The following is a 21,007-nucleotide window of genomic DNA, read 5'->3' as shown; positions in this document are numbered from 1 at the left end:
AGAGAGAGAGAGAGAGAGAGAGAGAGAGAGAGAGAGAGAGAGAGAGAGAGAGAGAGAGAGTCCCTTTGCAAGTTGTAGACAAACATTACTTTTACTTCTCTGCTTTTTCCTTCCTGGTTTAGCTATCAATCTCTTCAATTTTTGCTCTACTGGTATATCTTATTATAAAGGTGACCAAGGGAACTTGAAAGCTTTGCATCCATGTTCATTAATTAAATTAGTCTATAATTTTTTCTCTGTTTTTGGTCTCTTTTTTAGGTATCAGTACTGGAGTTTTCTTGTACTCCTTCTTTACCTATTTTCCAATAATTTATATGATATTGGAATTATTTGATCTTTGAATTTTTGTAGCATTCACTTGTAAATCCATCTGCTCCTGGTGGTTGTTTTTTTATTTTAAACCCTTAACTTCTGTGTATTGACTTATAGGTGGAAGAGTGGCAGGGGTAGGCAATGGGGGTCAAGTGACTTGCCCAGGATCACACAGCTGGGAAGTGTCTGAGGCCAGATTTGAACCTAGGACCTCCCATCTCTAGGCCTGGATCTCAATCCACTGAGCTACCCAGCTGCCCCCTCCTGGTGGCTTTTTGTTTAAAAATTATTTATGGCCTGTTCAATTCATTTTTCTAAAATAGGTTTATATTAATAATATATTTTTCTCCCCTCTTAGGTTAGGCACTTTATATTTTTGTATTTAGTCTTCTATTTCACTTACATTGTTAAATTTATTGCCATGTGCTTAGGCAAAATAGTTATTAATAATTACTTTGATTCTTTATTCATTAGTGGTATATTCACCCTTTTCATTCCTGATGTAAGTGATATGTTTTTATTCCCTGTTTAAAACCTTATTAAGCAATAATTTATCTGTTTTGTAGATTTTTTTCATTAAACTAAATTCTATTTTTATTTATTAATTCAATATTTTGATATTCAATTTTATTAATCTCACATGTATTTTAGATTTATATATTTGGTATTTTTTGGAGATTTTAAATTCCTTTTTCTAGTTTGTTTATTCAATATTGAATTAATTGACCTGGATTTTGTGTATTTTGATTTTAAGTTTTTAGAGATATACATTTTCCTCTAATTACTGATTTTTATAATTCCGTATTTCCAGATATGTTTTGCAATTATTATCATTCTTTTTAATTAAATTACAAATAATTTAAATGGCTTGACCTTTAAGTAACTCATTCTTAAAGATTAGATTACTTATTCTTCAATTAATTTTTAATCTGTGCTTCTATGATCCCTTATTAAACATGATTCATTGCATTATCATCTGAATATGATGAATTAAGTATTTCTGCTTTTATGTATTTAAGTAGAGTTTTTAATATCATAATATCTGATGAATTATCTGAGATTCTATTAATCTCCTTGACTATATAAAGGGGAAAATAGAAAGATAACCTAATGAAGTCAAGGAAATTAATGGAATCATAGATAAGGTAGCTATGAGAGGTATCCATAGAGAACTGGATGGGAATAAAAAAGAATATATCATTTTCTTATTAGTACATGGTACCTATTCAAAAATTCAGCATATATTAGGGTATTAAACACTTTAGTTAAATGCATAAAAGCAGACATACTAAAATCATTAAATTCAAAACATAATGCTTGTATATGCAATGTCCTTAGATTCAAAAGAGGCCTTCCTTTTACTCATAAGGAAACTGAGCATCAGAATCAATAAGTGATTTGCCTGAAAGCCACATAGTTAATATAAGGACCAGAATTAAAAGCCAAAAACCAATTCAGATTCATCTATCTTTCCATGACTCATTACATAATATTTATATATCATGAAGAATAATGCAACCTACCATAATATATGTATAAATAAATATTATACATAAATATATTCAGTGATAAAATTATATTATGAAGATTGCTTCATTAATATTGTACTTTAGGTCTTTGTCTACCTGGGTTATACAGACTTTCTCCTGTCTGGTAATGCCAATAAAACAAACTTAGGGAATTGTAAGATGCTAGGCCAAGCAGAATACCAGAGGAAGCTAACTGGAGTATGTGTATATGAGAACAATCAGGGGAGTTACCAGAAGTTAGTTCATATAAAAGTATCAAAATTAATTAATTTTTGTGATAAAGACATAACCATTTAGAGAAGAGCAGCTGAAACAAACATAAGCAAACATATAACACTTTTGATAATAGGAGTATAGGAATACAAAGTAAAAATCTCAAATCCAGCCAATATAATTTACTATATTTATCATTAAGATACACTGTTGTAAATAGATAAAAAGATGAACATATTTTTGTATGAATGTTTTAGCTATTGGGATCTAATAAAATAACATATTAAGAGTATTTATCAGGTAATGAAGTCCTTCAATTCAAATTCACTCAATAAATATTCTGATGCACCTATTTCATACAAATCATTGTTCAGGTGCCTCTTGTAGCCAAATATTGATATTTTAATACTTCAAATTCATCAATTTCTTTGAGAAGAAATTCCCTATGCCTGTAAGAGTAGAAATCTTTGAATTTAGCTAAGTTATGCTTCATGCATTAGACATACAATTAGTAGTCATACCAGTCTTTCAATATCCCATTAAATAGTTGCATGTAATATGTAGAATGGAATAATTTTAAAATTTAGAAAAATACAAAATACACATTTGCATGAAGTTTTTGCATTGATCATTCATTTTGATTATTTTCAATTGATAAATATTTTGATAATTTTAAAGGTCACCAAGACTTGATACTATTTTTCTATATTTCTTAAATAAAAATGAATAAATCCTTTAAAAATGCTCATCATGAGATCAGCCATAATGGAAAAATCTTCTGGCAATAGTAATTTTTATAGGCACCACACAAAATCATGAGAGTTTTCTACTTTGCAACTAAATATTTTAGAAAAGTGCATGAAGTACTAAGAGATAACTGACTTGACTAAAGTCATCCAAAAGTTTGAGTCAGAAGAAGCACTAGAACCCAGAGTTTCCAGACTCTGAGCCTGACTCTTTGGCTACTTTACTGCACCTGTGACTATATTTCAGACTAAATGAGCAAGAAATGAGAAGAGAAATTAGAGAAGATATAGTATTTGCAATTCCTCTAAATAATCAATAAGACTAATTTCAATTGATAACTAATAATCATTTCACCTTCCTTACCAGAGATCCAGAAAATTCTGTCAACAGGAGCAGAGGAGTTATAGTAAACAGGATGCCCAGTCCTCTATCATTGGACACCACTAACCATCCCACAAACACACACACACAGCATAAGGTTTATATTTTCAGAAGGTGGAGTCTTGGCAAAGAAAATTGTGGGCATAAAAAGCATACAAGTTCTGAAAACTATTATTCTGAGCCAAGAAACCTACCTAAGTTTGACCCCAGATGCAATGACTGAGTACTAAGTTTTTTTTTAATTATTAAAGAGATTGATCAGAGACAAAGATAGGAGTTGACAAGATAGGACATGTGTTCTGGTCATAATGTATTTTGTTCTCTTAGATATGCTGATATATGGTCACCATGTACCATAGCACCTCATCTCTTCTGCTTAGCTGAGAAGGGTAAAGCACCCACCACTACCTTTTGTAGGCTCCAAACCTAAAGGGAAAAAAGTTTAAAATAAGAACTTATGAAGTTTAAGTAAAAAAAAATAAATTTTCTACAAACTGATAATGTAAACAAAGTTATCAAAAAATGGAATATAGATTAAAGAAAACTATATAAAACTGGTTACAAAAATTTGCTCAGTTTAATCAATATATATCAATTGTGAGAGCTAAGAGATCAAATGATCTCTTATCTAAGCAGCTTTAATAATACCGAATCTACAAAAACTTTGCTTCCTTGAAATTTTGTTTGTTTGGTTTTTGTCTTTCATAGTAAAAGAGGACCAAAATGACACTACTGGTGATGTCTTATCACTCAAACATAAAATAGATTGTAGTGAGGCAGAATTAAACAAGGTTCACAGCATTTCTCTTCAAGAGACATCAAATTACAGTAGCAAGAACAAAAGTTGAGAAGACTGGTGATGGCTTTGGGTTCAATGAATGACCTTGACTTCTTTGATTCTACTGGTCTTTCCTGAAAACCACTTGCCATGTAGGGAGGTATGGAAGCCAGAAGCAAATTTTGTTTAAACTACATATTTATTAAAATTTCTGAAGTATGATAGAATATTATGAGCAATTTCCTTTCACAAAATAAATCAGTGGAGTATAAAGTCAGTTTTTTTTAAAAAATGAAGAAGAAAAAGCTGGAGTGGCTGCCAGTTAGGTGGCTCAGTGGATTGAGAGGAAGGTCTTTAGAGAAGAGATACTAGGTTCAAATTTGGCTTCAGACACTTCCTAGCTAAGTGACCCATGGCAAGTCACTTAATTCCCATTTTCTAGTCCTTACTACTCTTATGCTTTGGAACCAATTCGCAGTATTTATTCTAAGACAGAAGGTAAGGGCTTAAAAAAATAAATAAATACATGAAACAAATCTAGGAAATCTGCTCTGCATACATAATAATAAAGATGGAAGGCATGGAATAGATAAAGAAGGAAAAATAAAGATATCAATGTTTGTACATGTACATACAAATATATGTAAATATGTGTTTATAAAATATATGTATATAACATATAGATAATTCATATCAACATCAAGGTCAATGGGTCTCTGACCCTTTGTTAATCATATTCCAGACCTGGATAGGCTTATATAGTTTCTAAAAGTGTCACTGTACAGACGAAACATGTGAAAGGGGAATAGGGTATGTCAAGTTATCCGAAGCAGGTGTCTTCTGGTAGTTGTGCAATTGTGAGAACATTTTAACTATTGTTATAATTAAAATTCTCTGGAGAGCATACCTTAATTCATAGCTATTTATTAAATAATAAAAATAGACTAGAGAAAGAGAAAACACCAGCAAAGTGTGACTGACCACCTTTCCTTTAAGCTAGGGCCCAAACACACACCTATTTTCTTAGGATTCCAAGGAAAAAGCCTCAACTTTCTCACTGTACTCCATGTTATGCTCTCTGTGATGGCCTTTTCCCAAGCCCAAAGGGGTGGGGAGAAACACACTGTAGCTTCTTTAGAAGAATAACTGTGAATATCACCTCCAGAAAGTGAACTGAAAAATGAAAACATAGAATATTTAATTTATATGAATATGCTGGTATCTCAGAAAATATTTCTGGGTTAAAGGGAGGGTAAGAAGGGCTGGGACGCTTGTAGATAGATACATACATAGTTAGATAGACATATAGATAGACATGATACATAGACGAGAACAAGAAATCCAGAAGGAACTACAGAAAAGTAGGAAATATTTGAAAGTTTCATATGAGATTTATTGTGTGATATGAAGAAAAGTAAGCTAAATATATGAGATTTGAATTGTGATTTCATTTATATACTAGTTTCTTTTTCTTTGTATATGGAAGTGATGGCTTTATTTTTTTAATTTGGAATTTAAAATGAAATAAAATGTTTTGGGGGAAAATAGCTTAAAAAATAAAAGAATGTAAGATCCTAGAGGGCAGAGATTATTTAGATTTTGTCTTTGAATCTGCAATACTAAGCAAAGTGTCTAGAATATAACAAGAATTCATAAATGCTTAATGGTTTATTTATTAAATGACTTTCTGATGACTACTATCAAATGAGGTAAAAGAAGACAGAAATGTTCTTCCTAACAATGTTCATCACAGTTGTAAAGATCCAAAGCTCAAAATTCCAAGAGTTTTCCATCAAGATGGTAAAGTCCTCTAGCTACTTGTACTTGTACATGACCTTATGTTTATTGTCTCAAGGTTCATGAAATTTTATACTCTCCTATATGAGATTCAGAGTAACGATAAAAATTTGAACTAACATCTTCATAAAAATGAAGGAAAGAGTAAAAAGAGCATTTATTAAGCACTTACCATGCACAAAACACTTTGCAAATTACTGGAAATGCAAATAGTAAATCAAGACTCCACAATTAAGGAAATCAAATCTTTATTGGAAAGATAGCATAGGATAAAGGAAGTGGATAAAGAATGTCAGTTATTCAGAGTATGACACGCAGATAGCTGAAGAATGTAAAGAGCTCATTCATCCATGTGTGTATATGTACACATTTACACACACACACACACACACACACACACACACATATATAATATAATTGTAGAAATATGGAAAATATCTACATAGGTCTGTTGAAATCTCTACATTCCTTCAAATTTAAATAAATCACTTCTTCCATTAAGCCTTTCAGCCTTTCTTGATTTTCTTTGTCATTCTCCAATATCACAGAGTAGGTGATATTAGCTTTTTCACATTTTTGTTAGCACCTCAAGATAAATGCAATGAAAAGACAAATTATTTCTATGTCTTTCCTCTTTGTAGACTGTAAGCTTCTTGAAAGCAATGTTTTTGTTTAATTTCTGTAATCTCAAAAGATGAGCACAAAGTTCACATGGTGTCTGTTCATTTTAAAGGACTTTTTGTTTTTTTCCCCACATTTTTTGTAGTTCTGTCAATAGATTAAAAGCTTTCCCCTACTTTTATATATTTATAAATAAGGATGTTTTTATTTCAGTTGTTTCCTACTAGTGGTTCACTATTCATGTCTCTATATAAGGCAGATGGAATGACAAAATTCAACAATTTCATGGCCAAAGGAAGAGAATTGGATCAATTCCAAAAGAGAATTGAATTAGGTAAATGGATATTTTGGTTTGAAATGATTCATGGAGAAGCTTTTACCTGTTTTCCATATTGGAAATGCTACTATGTGGAAGAAAAATTAGACATTTTCTGTTGGGCTGTAGTGGGCAGAACCAGGAACTAAAAGTAGCTATTCTGAACTATGAAATTTACTTTTTATCAGGAAAACAAAGGAATTCCTAACAATTAGAGTTGATCAAATATGGAATATTGCTGTTCAGTCTAATCTGACTCTTTTCCCCCATATGAGGTTTTCTTGGCAAAGATACTGGGATGGATTGCCATTTCATTCTCCACCTCATTTCACAGATGAGAAAAATGAGGCAAACAGGATTGAGTAACTTGCTTCTAGGTCACACAGCCATTAAGTGCCTGAGGCAGTAATTGAATTCAAGAAGATGAATCTTTCTGACTCCAAACCCAGGTCTCTGTCTACTTCCCCACTTAATTGCTTGATGTATACTGAAATACATCATAGACTGCCTTAAGAGGCAGTGGGCTTCTCCTCACAGGAGGTCTTCAAAAAGAAGCTGGGTGCTATTTGTCCTGTTTTATGTTCAGGGGGATCTTTTCACATGTAGATTGAATCAACTGACTACAAAGGTTCTTTGCAACACTCAGTTTTTTAAATCTTCTTAGAAATGATATTGTGTATTGGTTTGAAGATAGAAGAGTGGTAAGGGCTAGGTAATGGGAGTTAAGTGACTTGGCCAGGGTCACACAGCTAGGAAGTATTTGAGGTCAGATTTGAACCTAGGACTTCCTATCTCTAGGTCTGGCTCTCAATTCAGTGAGCCACCCGGCTGGTCCACCACCACCACCACCACTCTCAATTTTTGTGATGCTCTGATTCTATAACTCTTGGCAAGTGGCTTTATCCCATAGAAAAGGAAAGACAAAGACAAAGATATTTTTTAGGTTAGGTCTTAGCTTTTCCTCACAACAAATTGATTTCTTACTACCATCTTACTGCCCCCTTCCCACTCAGTTTGATCTCTCCCAGTCATGTAGCTGTTGGCTCTTTCTATCCATCATTTCATTTCACTGTCGGTCACTTGCAAAGAGCTGTAAAGCTGACACTCTCTCTCCCCACAGCGGTGAGGGTAGGTTAAACCCTAGTTCTAGGCCCATACATTCACTTGTTTGTCTCCTATCAATAGAGGATTTTTTAAAATTAGAGATAATTGGGAATCATTAGTTTGTTGAGTTGGGGAGTGACATGATTAGACATATCTTTTAAAAAGATAATTGTCTAAACTTTTTCAGTTTAGTCAAGGATACACTGGATCAGAGAATGACCTGTCTTTAAGTTATTTGGATAATGAAGATGGGAGACAATGTCTAAACTAAAATAGGTTGTGTTATCTTTTTCACTGTATAGCTATCACATAATAATAAATGATACAGCTGGATGAAACAGAGCATCAACCCTGAAGTCAGGTTGAGTTCATGTCTGACTTTCAGACACTTACTAAATAAGTCACTTAATCCTTATTTGCCTTAGTTTTTTATCTGTAGGTACCTTTGCTAAGAAAACTCCATTAACTTCGAGACAGACTTGACTGTACTGCACAACACCCATCATTAATGAGGAATCTCCCTATAATTTTTATAAAATAAGTATTATATAATGAATATAATTATTATAGAATTATAGATTCAATTATTGTCAATTCTATCTATTCAATAAAGATTTAGTTGAGTTTATAGAAGTCATGGGTATTTTTTATACATTATAATCAGACATTTTAGGCACTTTAAAGTCAAGGAATTAAGAAAACTAGTAGTAGTGGGAATTTAGTGAACCACACTGACTTCATTTGTGGCTCATTTCTAGAGCTAAGGCAGTTCTCTTTCTGTTCATGGTCTAGTCCAGTTTCTGTCCTTTGTGAAAACTTTAATTAATTATTTAATTTGTGAGAAAATCATATTGTATTATTTGAAAGCAGCACTTCCTTGCAAAGAGCCTGGATCACCTCTACCTGCTTCATACAGACACTTAACTGAGAATGGATATTATGCTGAAACCCAGTCAGTTCCCAAAATTTATGCTTAGCACAATGCCTGGGACATATTGGGCACTGGAGAAATGCTAGTTATTATTATTATTATTATTATTATTATTATTATTATTATTATTATTATTGAAGTTTGTTATTGTTGCTATTGTTAACCTAATTAGTTCCTTTATCTGTTATCTGAAGTTTTTCAAAATAAATACTGAGTCATCTCTGGTATAAGGATAATTTTGTATTGTCTCCCTTTGTTTATGTATCTTTATTATCTTTATTCTCTTACTGTTCTACCTAGCTCTCCTAGAGTTATATCACTTAATAGAGAAGAGAGAGGACCCATGTACTTTATTCATTTACTTAGAGGAAAAGATTCAAGTGTTTTCTCATTACGAATGTTATCAGCTTCCAATTGTAGGCATATACTTTAATTTTAAAGAAAGATCTCCCTTTGTATAGATCTTTAAATATTCATAATGCTAATTTTTCCAAAGGCCTTTTCTATATCTATTCATATAATTAAGTGGTTTTAATTATATGACTCAGATGCTGAAATATTTAAATTGCATTCATTGCCTTCATAATATTAAACTCTTCTATTATCACTCATGTAAATCCAATTAAGTTGTGGAAAATAATTTTTAAAATATATTTTAATAGTCTCTTTTCCAAGTTTTTCTTGAAAACTTTTCCCTTGGTATTCATGACTGAAATTGTTTTATATTGTTTCTTTCTCTGCTTTTTCCTACCTGGTTTACATTCCAACCTCTTCTCCATTTCTGCTCTGATGTCACATTGTGATATTCATTTGAAGACTTTTTGAGTAAATTCCTGAATATTCAACCAAGACAGAGAAACTTTGAACACATGGCCAATAATGGTCTGTTTGTCTAGCCTGCTCAGTCATCCTCACTTAGGACCCAGAGGCTCATTGCTAAAGGACTAGCTAATAGGAGTCAAATCATTTTGGCCAGAGCAGCTCTTAAAGAACTGAACCTAAGAGTAGAAAGATTAGAATCTTCAATAGAGGAAACACTCAAAACAATGAAATTCTGCATCTGGATGAAATGTTGACTAAAATAGGGAAAGGTACTAGACCTGGGATTTTATCAGTATAGGAAACTTGTAGATAAAGAAATTCTCTCTACTAATGCAGATCTATACTTTACTGTCACTTCTTTTTATAAATTTTTACAAATTTTTATTTTTAAATATTTTCCTTGTTTACATGATTAATTTTCTTTACCTCCTTTCTTCATTCCCCCCTCTCAGAACCAATAAGCAATTCAACTGGATTGTACAAATGTTATAACTTGATACGTAGTTCCATATTATTCATTTTTGCTACAAAGAGATTTTTTTTAAAACTTAAAGTTCCAAATGACATACCTTCATATACATGTGATAAGTGATGTCATATGTTTTGCTTTTGCATTTCTATTTCCATAGTTCTTTCTCTCTATGTGGATAGCATTCTTTCCAATAAGTGCTTCAGGAGTGTCCTGGCTTATTGCATTGTTACTAGTAGCAAAATCCATTACATTGGATTTTTCCACAATGTTTTACTTTCTGTTTATAGTATTCTCCTTGTTCTGCTCATTTCACTCTGCTTTAGTTCATTGAGGTTTATCCCAGTACATATAGAAATACTACAGATCATCAATCCTTACAACACAATAGGATTCCATCACCATCATATACCACAATTTGTTCAGCAATTCCCCAATCCAGGGACAGCCATTCATTTTCTGGTTTTTACCACCAAAAAAAGTGAAGCTATGGGTATTTTTGTACAGATATTTTTCCTTATTATCTCTGTATTTTAAACCTAGAAGTGGTATGGTATTGCTAAATTAAAGGGTATGCATTCTTTTAAAGTCTTTTGTGGATAATTCTATATTGCCTTCCTGAGTGGCTGGATTAATTCCCAACGCCATCAGCATTGCATTTGTGTCCTGATTTTGCCACAACCTATCCAACATTTATTATTTACCTTTATTGTTATATTGGCCAATCTGCTAGTAGTGATTTGGTACCTAAGCAGAGTTCTGATTTGCATTTCTCTAATCATGAGACATTTAGAACACTTTTTCATGTGCTTATTGATAGTTTTGTTCTCTTTAACTGAAAACTGTCTATTCGTGTCCTTTAATTATTTATCAATTAGAGAATGGTTTGATGTTTTATTGAATTTGAGAAATTAGACCCTTTAAGAGGTTTTTGTTATAAAAATTGCTCTCCAATTTGTTGCTTCCCTTCTAATTTTGCTTTTATTGGCTTTGTTTTTTTTTAATTTTTAATTTTTTTTAATTTTTAAATTTAATATGATTGAAAGTATTGATTTTACATTTTATTGTGTGCTCTATATCCTGCTCATTCTTAAATTCCTTCCTTTCCCATATATCTGACAGGTATACTACTCTATATTCACCTAATTTTTTATGATTCCCTTCTTTATATTTAAGCCATTTGCCCATTCTGAGTTAATCTTGGGTGTAAGACTTTGGATGTAGACCTAAGTCTAATTTCTCCCAAACTTTTTTTTCTAATTCTCTCAGCAGTTTTTGTTAAATAGTGGGTTCTTATCCCAGAAGCTAGGATCTTTTAGATTATTGAACACTGTTGTGCTACTGTCATTTACCCTGTCTATTCCAGTGATCTACCCTTCTATCTCTAAGCCAGTACCATATAGTTTTGATGATCACTGCATTATAGTATATTTAGAGACCTCGTAATGCTAGGCCTCCATCCTTTCCATTTTTTCCATTTTTCCTTGATATTCTTGATCTTTTGTTCTTATGAATAAATTTTGTAATAATTTTTCTAATTCTATAAAAATAAGTTTTTTAGTAGTTTGATAGGTATAGCACTGAATAAGTAAATTAATTTAGGAAGGATTGTCATTTATATTATATTAGCTCACCCCACCCATGAGTAATTGATGTTTTTCCAATTGTTTAGATCTAGTTTTATTTTTGTGAAGAGTATTTTGTAGTTATGTTCATATAATTCCTGACTTTGCTAGGTAAGTAGATTCCCAGATATTTTATATTGTCTAGATTGATTTTAATGGAGTTTCTCTTTCTAACTCTTGCTGCTAGGCTTTTTTGGTAGCATATAGAAATACTGATGATTTATATGAGTTTATCATGTACTCTGCAGCATTACTAAAGTTATTGAATATTTCTACTAGCTTTTTAAGAAGATTTTCTTGGATTCTCTAGGTATTATCATGTCTTCTGCAAAAAAGAGATAGATTAGTTTAACTCATTTCCTACTTTGATTCCTTCAATTTCTTTTTCTTCTCTAATTGTTACTGCTAGCATTTCTAGTACAATATTAAATAGGAGTGGTGATAATGGGTACCCCTTCTTCACTTCTGAACTTATTAGGAAATCATCTAAATTATTGCTATTGCTGATGATACCTGCTGATTGATTTAAATAAATACTGTTTATTATTTTGAGAAAGGCCATTCTATTTTTATATTTTCTAGTGCTTTCAATAGGAATGGGTATTTTTTGTCAAAGGCTTTTTATGTATCTATTGATATGATCATGTAATTTCTATTAGTTTATGTGCTGATATGGTCAATTTTGTGGATGATTTTGCTAATATTAAACTATCCTTGTATTCCTGGTATAAATACCATGTGGTCACAGTGAATAATCCTTATGAAAATTTCTTGTATTCTTTCAGGTTGTATTTTATTTAATTTTTTTTTGCATCTATGCTCATTAAAGATTCTGGTCTATATATTTTCTTCTCTTTTTTGGCCCTCCTGGCTTGGGAATCAGTACCATATTCAAATCATAAAAAGAATTTGGTAAGACATCTTTTTGCCTATTTGGTCAAATTTTTTGTAGAATATTGGGATTAACTGATCTTTAAATGTTTGGTAGAATTGAATTCTGAATCCATCTGGTCTTGATGATTTTTTCTTATAGATTTCACTGATAGCTTGTTCAATTTTTTTTCATATGGGATTATTTAAATATTCTATTTCCCCTTCTGCTAATTTAGGCATTTTATATTTCAGTAAAAATTCATCCATTTCACCTGGATTGCCATATAATTGGGTAAAATAGTTCATAATAATTACCTTAATTTTCTATTAATTAGATTTGTAATTACCCTTTTCATTCATGATGATGTTAATTCGGTTCTCTACTTTCGTTTTATTAATTAGATTAAACAATATATTAGCTATTTTATTTCTAGTTTTAAAATACTAGCTCTTAGTGTCATTTATTAATTCGATAGTTACTTTACTTTCAATTTTATCAATTTCTCCTTTGATTTTAATTTAAATTTAAATTTCCAATTTTCTCTTTTTCTGAGGGTTTTTAATTTGTTCTTTTTCTAGTTTTTTAGTTGCATGCCCAATTTGTTAAAAATCCTCTTTCTCTTTTTTGTTAATATGGGTACTTAGGGATATAAATTTTCACCTTACTACTGCTTTTGAAGTATCCAAAAGATTTGAATATGTGGTTTCCTCATTGTCATTCCCTTCAGTGAAATCAATAATTGTTTCTATGATTTGTTCTTTAACCCACCAGTTGGGGAGAATAAGATTATTTAATTTCCAATTAATTTTTAATTTGCCTCTCTGTGCACTGCTACAAGTTTTAATTTTATCACATTATGATCTACAAAGATGCATTTATTATTTCTGCATTTCTGCATTTATTGATAATATTTTTATACCCTACTACATTATTGTGAATGTGCCATGTGCTGCTAAAAAGAAGGTACATTCTGTTTTACCCCTATTCAATTTTCTCCAGATATCTATTAACTCTAATTTTTCTAATATTTCATTCATATCTCTTACTTCTTTCTTTTATATTTTTTGGTTTGATTTATCTAGATCTATTAAAGGAATGTGGAGGCCTCCCACTAGTATAGTTTACTATCTATGTCCTCCTTAATCTCTAAAATTTCTCCTTTAAAAATCTGCATGCTATGCCATCTGGTGTATAAATTTTGAGGACCGATATTTCTTAACTGTCTATGTTACCTTTTATCAGGATGTAATTACCTTCCTCATCACTTTTAATAAGATCTATTTTTACTTTAGCTTTGTCAGATATCATGATTGAGACTCCTGTCTTCTTTTTCTCAGTTCATGCCAAATAAATTATCCTCCTACCTCTTACATTTACCCTGTGTGTGTATATCTGCTTTATGTATGTTTCTTGTAGACAACAAATGGTAGGATTTTGTTTTTTAATTCACTTTGCTATCTGTTTCCATCTCATTGGTGAGTTTATCCCATTTACATTCAGTGTTATGATTATCATCTGTGTATTCCCCAGCATTTTGATTTCCTCTTTTAGTCCTACACTTTCTTCTTTCGCTATTTTCTTCTACACCAGTGTTTTGTTTTTAATCATTCCCCCTTTTCCTCATCCTTATTTTACTCTCCTTCACATTCCCTCCCTTCATATTCCTCTCCTATTTCTCTTTAAGGTCTATTAATTGACCCTCCCCCCCCCAATTTTCCCTCCCTTTTAATATTGCCCACACCAAACACCTGGCCCTTTCTTAATCCCTTTCAATTTCTCTGTAGGTTGATAGAATTCTTTATTCCAATAGATCTGGTTGTACTCTCTCAGAAGTGATTCCACTGAGATTAAAGTTTATTTATCACCTATTACCATTCTCTTCCTCCTATTCCTAAGATAGAATTATTCTCCTCCCATGCCTCTCATTAGATAGTATAATTTATCCTATTTTACTCCTTCCTTAGAGTTTCTCTTAGTACCATTCTTCCTCTTTTTTGTCTTTTTTCTCATTATAGAGCTTCTGTAAAGGACAGAAGTGAACTCAGGATGAGCAAAGAGGCTCTCCCACTGAATACAGTGTGGAAAGATAGGACTAGAAAAGAGATTTCCACATTATAAGGGGGAAATCCTGCATAAGGAAAAGTTCAGACTGCTCACCTCCACCTTTCCCCCTTCCCCTACTGCATCAGACACAATGTCAGGACCTGAGCAAACTCTGAATTCTGTAAAGTGGCATATAGTAAAGAAAAAATCACTGCACCCCCATCTTTTGTGGCTCTAGGCCCTGTCAGTGTGACTTGAAGCTTAATACCACTGATTCACAGCACAGTGGCAGCCGAGAGCCAAGGGTACAGCTCAAAGATAATAGCAACTGCAAGAGTTCTTTGGCCAAAGCATTGAAAAGCTTGCTATACTAAAACAACAATAACAACAAAGTCATCAAAGACATACCCCTGGAAATCCCAGGCCCTGTGGGGAGGGTCAGAGTTCTATAATATTGGACTTGCTCAGGACTCTGACAGAGAAGTTAAGAGATCCATAAGGTAAAGCCCCTAAGAAACAAAAGCTAAGATAAAAAATGACAAGCACCATGAAGGATCCCCAGTCCTCCAGGGGAAAATGAATAAACAACAAAAAAAGTTCTCAATGCTGGAAAATGTCTATGGAGAAAAAGACCAAAAAAACAGAAGCAAAAGGAGAGGTTTAGAAACAAGTAAACACAAGTAAAATCTCCAAAAAGGAAAAAAGGAAACTAGTTAAAGCTCTGGAGCAACTCATAAAGTAGTTTAAGAACAAAGTAGATGGAGAAAAGAAAAATGGGAAGAAAAGTCAGGAAAAAATTAAAATAATTAAAAAAGAAAATTATAGTCCAAAAGGCAAAATTAGGTGAATGGAAAGAGAGAAACAAAAATCAAGTGATGAATAAGCATATTAAAAACCATAATTGAACTGATGGATGAACAAGCAAAGAAGTCCAACAATGAAAAGAGTGCCATGAAAAGCAGAGTAGAACAAATTGAAAAGGAGAATAAAAAGATCAGGGATGAAAATCACTATTTAAAGACTATAATTGGGCAAGTGGAAGCAGAAGTCATAAGATATCAAGAAATAATAAAACAAAAACAAAAGAATGAAAAATAGATGAAAACATGAAATTTCTCATTGAAAAAAGAATTTACCAGGAAAAGAGATGGTGGAGAAATAATTTGAGAATTATTGGACTACCTGAAAGTCAACCCCCCGCCAAATGACTATACATCATTTTAAAAGAAGTTATATCAGAAAACTGCTCTGATATTCCTGAACAAGAGAGCAACATGGATGTTGAAAGAATCCACACATCACACTTACATTAAATTCCCAAATGATAACTTTTAGTAATGTTATATCCAAGTTCAAGACTTTCCAGGTCAAGGAAAAATACTGCAAATGGCCAAAAGGAAACAATTCAAATAACAGGAAGCCCCAGTCAGTATTACACAGGATTTGACAGCCTCCTCACCGAAGGACCTCAAGGCTTGGAATATGATATTCCAGAAGGCAAGAGAACAGGGTCTACAACCAAGAATCACCTACTCATCATTATTGACTAGGTATTTCCAAGGTTAAGCATGGACATTTAATAAAATTGAAGATTTTTAAACATTCATGAGGGAAAGACCAGAATTAAACAGAAAATTTAATGTCCAAATACAAAATTCAATGCAACTTTAAAAAAGGTAAATAAGAAAGTGAAAAAATTTAAGGGTTTCAATAAGGTCAAATTTATTTCATTCCTTTATGTAAAAATGATATCTGTAACTCTTAAAATTGTTTTCATCATAATAGTAGATAGAAAATACCAAAGAAGAGATAAATTATACATAAAGAGGTGCTTTGGGGGTATAGAATACTATTTTTAAAAGGGGAGGATGAGGGTAGTGACAGATAATACCTTAAACCTTACTTTCATTGGAATTGGTTCACAGAGGGAGAACAGCCAGATATATTGGAGTATAAAATCCTCTCTTACTCTATAGAGAAGTAGAAAGGGCATAAGGAAGTGGGTGTTGGGAGGGGAGTAATAAAAGAGAGAGAAATTTAGAAGGTATGATTAAAAGATTGTAAAGAGAAGTAGGAAGTGAATGAGAAAGGAGGTATTTGAAAGAAGAGAAAAATAGAGGGGGTAAAGGGAACTGATTAAAGGGAAATCATTGTTGTGGAAGGAAAGAGTGAAAGGAGAAAGGGGAGGATTAAAAGAGGAAATCAAAATAATGGGGAATACACAGATAGTAATCATAACTGTGAATGTGAATGACATGTACTCTCCCATAAAATGAAAGGAGGGAACTTTCGATTAAGATGGCAGCAGAGTAAGGAGCAGCTGCTCAATCTCTCCTAACCTAAGCATACAGGACTCCTCAAGGGGACATAAAAACGAATCCAGATGAATGAAGGGACCCCACAACAGGCCTCAGCATTGTAGATACGTGGAATCGGGGCATTTCCATGCTATAAAGGGGTGAAACAACTCTCACTAAGAAGCCCCTCCCCCACCCCCACGTACAGCCCAGAGGCCAACACACAAGAGTGAAAGTAGGATTGGGGCACCCAGTGAATCACTGGCAGTTCCAGGGCTTGTTCCTGAGAGAGGCAAGAACTGGGACCCCAAGAAGCTAAAGAACACACACGGACTTCCCAGAGTGCTGGTGCAGGTGAGGGCAGTGCCCTAGGCACAGACAAAGATCTCGAGTGCAGGGACTTTCCCAAGCCTCTGTCCAGGTGAAGATATTGCCCTAGGCATGGACAATGATCTCGAGCACAGGCTTGGACCTTGAGTGGGGACCCAGAACAGACTGGAACGAGGCTTTGGAAGTAGCTCCATGAGACTGCTAAAGGAGCCTCGGGCAGAGGGGCAGACCAGGGACAACCAGGAGGCTCGACCCTGAGAACAAGGAGATCTGAGCCCTACGGAGCCCAGACAGCACAGACAGACCCTGAGTGTAAAGACAAAGCTGAGAAGGGGCAGGGCTAACAATGGCAAGCCTAGAACCCCAGAAGAAAAAGATTATCAAGAAAAACTCTGGAACACTTGACAACTTTTACACAGAGAAAATCCTGACAACAGAGGAGGACAAACAAGTATCCAAACCTACCCAAAACAATAAAAGCTGGTCACAAGCTATGGAAGAGTTCAAAACTGAGATTTTGAAGAAGATGGAAGAAATCTGGCAAGAAAATAGCAGTTTAAAAGGCAGAATTTTGCAATTGGAAAGTGTGGCTCAGAAATCAAATGAACTGATAAGCAAATTGAATACCAGAAATGACCAGATTGAAAAGGAAAACAAATCCCTAAAGGCTAGAATTGAACAATTAGAAGCCAATGATCTCTCAAGACAACAAGAACAAATAAAACAAAGTCAAAAGACTCATAAAATAGAAGGAAACATGAAATATCTCAATGAGAAAGTGACAGACCAAGAAAACCGGTCTAGAAGAGACAATTTGAGAATCATTGGTCTTCCAGAAAAGGCAGAAATTAATACAAACTTGGACTCCATACTTAAATAAATTATTCAGCAAAATTGCCCTGAAGTTCTACAACAAGAGGGCAATATAGACATTGAAAGGATACATAGATCACCCTCAAAACTGGACCCAGAAAAGTCAACACCAAGGAATATAATAGCCAAATTCAAAAGCTTTCAAGTAAAAGAAAAAATCTTACAAGAAGCCAGAAAGAGACAATTCAAATATCAAGTAGCACCAATCAGGATCACACAGGATCTGGCAGCCTCTACGCTAAAAGACCACAAGGCATGGAATACGATATTCAGAAAGGCAAGAGAGCTGGGCCTTCAGCCACGGATCAACTACCCATCAAAACTGACTATATACTTCCAGGGGAAAGTATGACCATTCAACAAAATTGAATATTTCCAAGTATTTCCAAGTATAGAGACCAGGTGTAAATGGAAAGTTTGATATCCAACCACAAAAATCAAGAGAAACATGAAAAGGTAACTAAGAAACAGAGGGGAGAGAAAGAAAACTCATGTTTTAAATTTCACTCTTTAAGGGCTTAAATAAGATCTAATTATATGTATTCCTATGTGGAGAAATGCTATGTATACTTCTCTGTTGTCAACTCTATTCACTATTATAATATTCACTATTATAGCAATCAGAAGAATAACTCATAGGGAGAGGACAGAATACTAAATGGTCTAAGATGACATGGGGGATGGGAAAGAGGGGGGGAATAGTAGGGAACACCAAGAGAAATTTGAGTGAATGAGAAAAATAGGATATTCTATTACACACAAAGAGGGCATGGGAAGGGGAGGGGACAAATACTATTATAAGAAGGAGAGGAAGAGAGCATTAAGAGGTAATATTTAAACCTTACTCTCAGTGTAATCAACCTGGAGAGGGAAGAGTAGCTATATTATCCATTGGGATAAAAAACTCTATTTAACCCTACTGAGAAAGTCAGAAGGGATAAACCAAAGGGTGCAGGGGAGTGGGGAGGTCAAAAAAAAGGGAGGGGAGAAGAAGGGAGAGGGAACTCATTAGGCCTTTAAAAATAAAAAGGGGAAAAACAAGGGAAGGGGTAGAAAAGGAAGTTAATCAAGGGAGGGGATAAGGGATACTGACTCAAAGCAAACCACTGGTTTAAAAGAAAATAGTGGAAGAAGAAGAAGTGGGTCGAGGGGAGGATAAAAAATGTCAGTGAATGCACAACTGATAATTATAACTCTGAATGTGAATGGGATTAACTCACTCATAAAATGGAAGCAAATAGCAGAGTGGATCAGAAACCAAAATCCTACCATATGTTGTCTACAAGAAACGCATATGAGACGGGTAGACATACACAATTTGAAAGTTAAGGGCTTGAGCAAAATCTTTTGGGCATCAAAGGAGAAAAAGAAGGCAGGAGTGGCTATTAAGATTTCTGACAAAGCCAAAGTAAAAATAGATATGATTAAAAAAGACAGGGAAGGTCAGTACATCCTGATTAAAGGCAGTATAAAGAATGAGGAAATAACACTGCTCAATATATATGCACCAAGTGGTATAGCATCCAAATTCATAAAGGAGAAACTGGCAGAGCTCAAGAAGGAAATAGATAGTAAAAACATAATAGTGGGAGATCTAAATATTCCTCTTTCAGATCTAGATAAATCAAACCAAAAAATAAAAAAGAAAGAGGTAAGAGAGGTGAATGAAGTCCTAGAAAAATTAGATTTAATTGATATGTGGAGAAAAATAAATAGGGGCAAAAAGGAATACACCTTCTTTTCAGCTGCACATGGTACATTCACAAAGATTAGCCATGTAATAGGGCATAGAATCATAGCAAACAAATGCAAAAGAGCAGATATAATAAATGTAACCTTCTCAGATCATAATGCAATAAAAATAATAATTAGTAAGGGCACCTGGATAGGGAAATCAAAAAACAATTGGAAATTAAACAATATGATTCTCAAAACCAATTTGTCAAAGAAAAAATCATATAAACAATCAACAATTTCATTGAAGAGAATGACAATGATGAGACATCCTATCAAACTCTGTGGGATGCAGCCAAGGCAGTACTCATGGGGAAATTTATATCCTTGAGTGCATATATTAACAAATTAAGGAGGGCAGAGATTAATGAATTGGGCATGCAACTCAAAAAATTAGAAAGCGAGCAAATAAAAAACCCCCAGATGAAAAATAAATTAGAAATACTAAAAATTAAGGGAGAAATTAATAAAATCGAAAGTAAAAGAACTTTTTAATTAATAAATAAGACTAGAAGCTGGTATTTTGAAAAAACAGATAAAATAGACAAAGTACTGGTCAATCTAATAAAAAAAGGAAAGAAGAAAACCAAATTGACAGTATTAAAGATGAAAAGGGAGACCTCACCTCTAATGAAGGGGAAATTAAGGCAATCCTTAAAAACTATTTCGCTCAATTATATGGCAACAAATATAACAATTTAGGAGATATGGATGAATATTTACAAAAATATAAATTGCCTAGATTAACAGCAGAAGAAATAGAATACCTAAATAATCCCATATCAGAAATAGAATTTGAACAAGCCATCAAAGAATTTCCTAAGAAAAAATCACCAGGACCTGATGGATTCACAAGTGAATTCTATCAGACATTCAAAGAGCAACTAATCCCAATACTATACAAATTATTTGATATGATAAGCAAAGAAGGAGTCCTACCAAATTCCTTTTATGACACAAATATGGTACTGATTCCAAAGCCAGGTAGACCAAAAACAGAGAAAGAAAACTATAGACCAATATCCCTAAGGAACATAGATGCAAAAATCTTAAATAGAATATTAGCAAAGATTCTCCAGCAAGTAATTAAGAAAATCATCCACCATGATCAGGTGGGATATATACCAGGAATGCAAGGATGGTTCAACATTAGGAAAACCATCCACATAATTGACCATATCAACAGTCTAACAAACAAAAATCACATGATT

The sequence above is a fragment of the Gracilinanus agilis genome, chromosome 2 (genome assembly GCF_016433145.1).
Source record: "Gracilinanus agilis isolate LMUSP501 chromosome 2, AgileGrace, whole genome shotgun sequence".
Lineage (NCBI taxonomy): Eukaryota > Metazoa > Chordata > Mammalia > Didelphimorphia > Didelphidae > Gracilinanus > Gracilinanus agilis.
The sequence above is the reverse complement of the archived record's forward strand: the minus strand, read 5'-3'. Positions refer to the sequence as shown.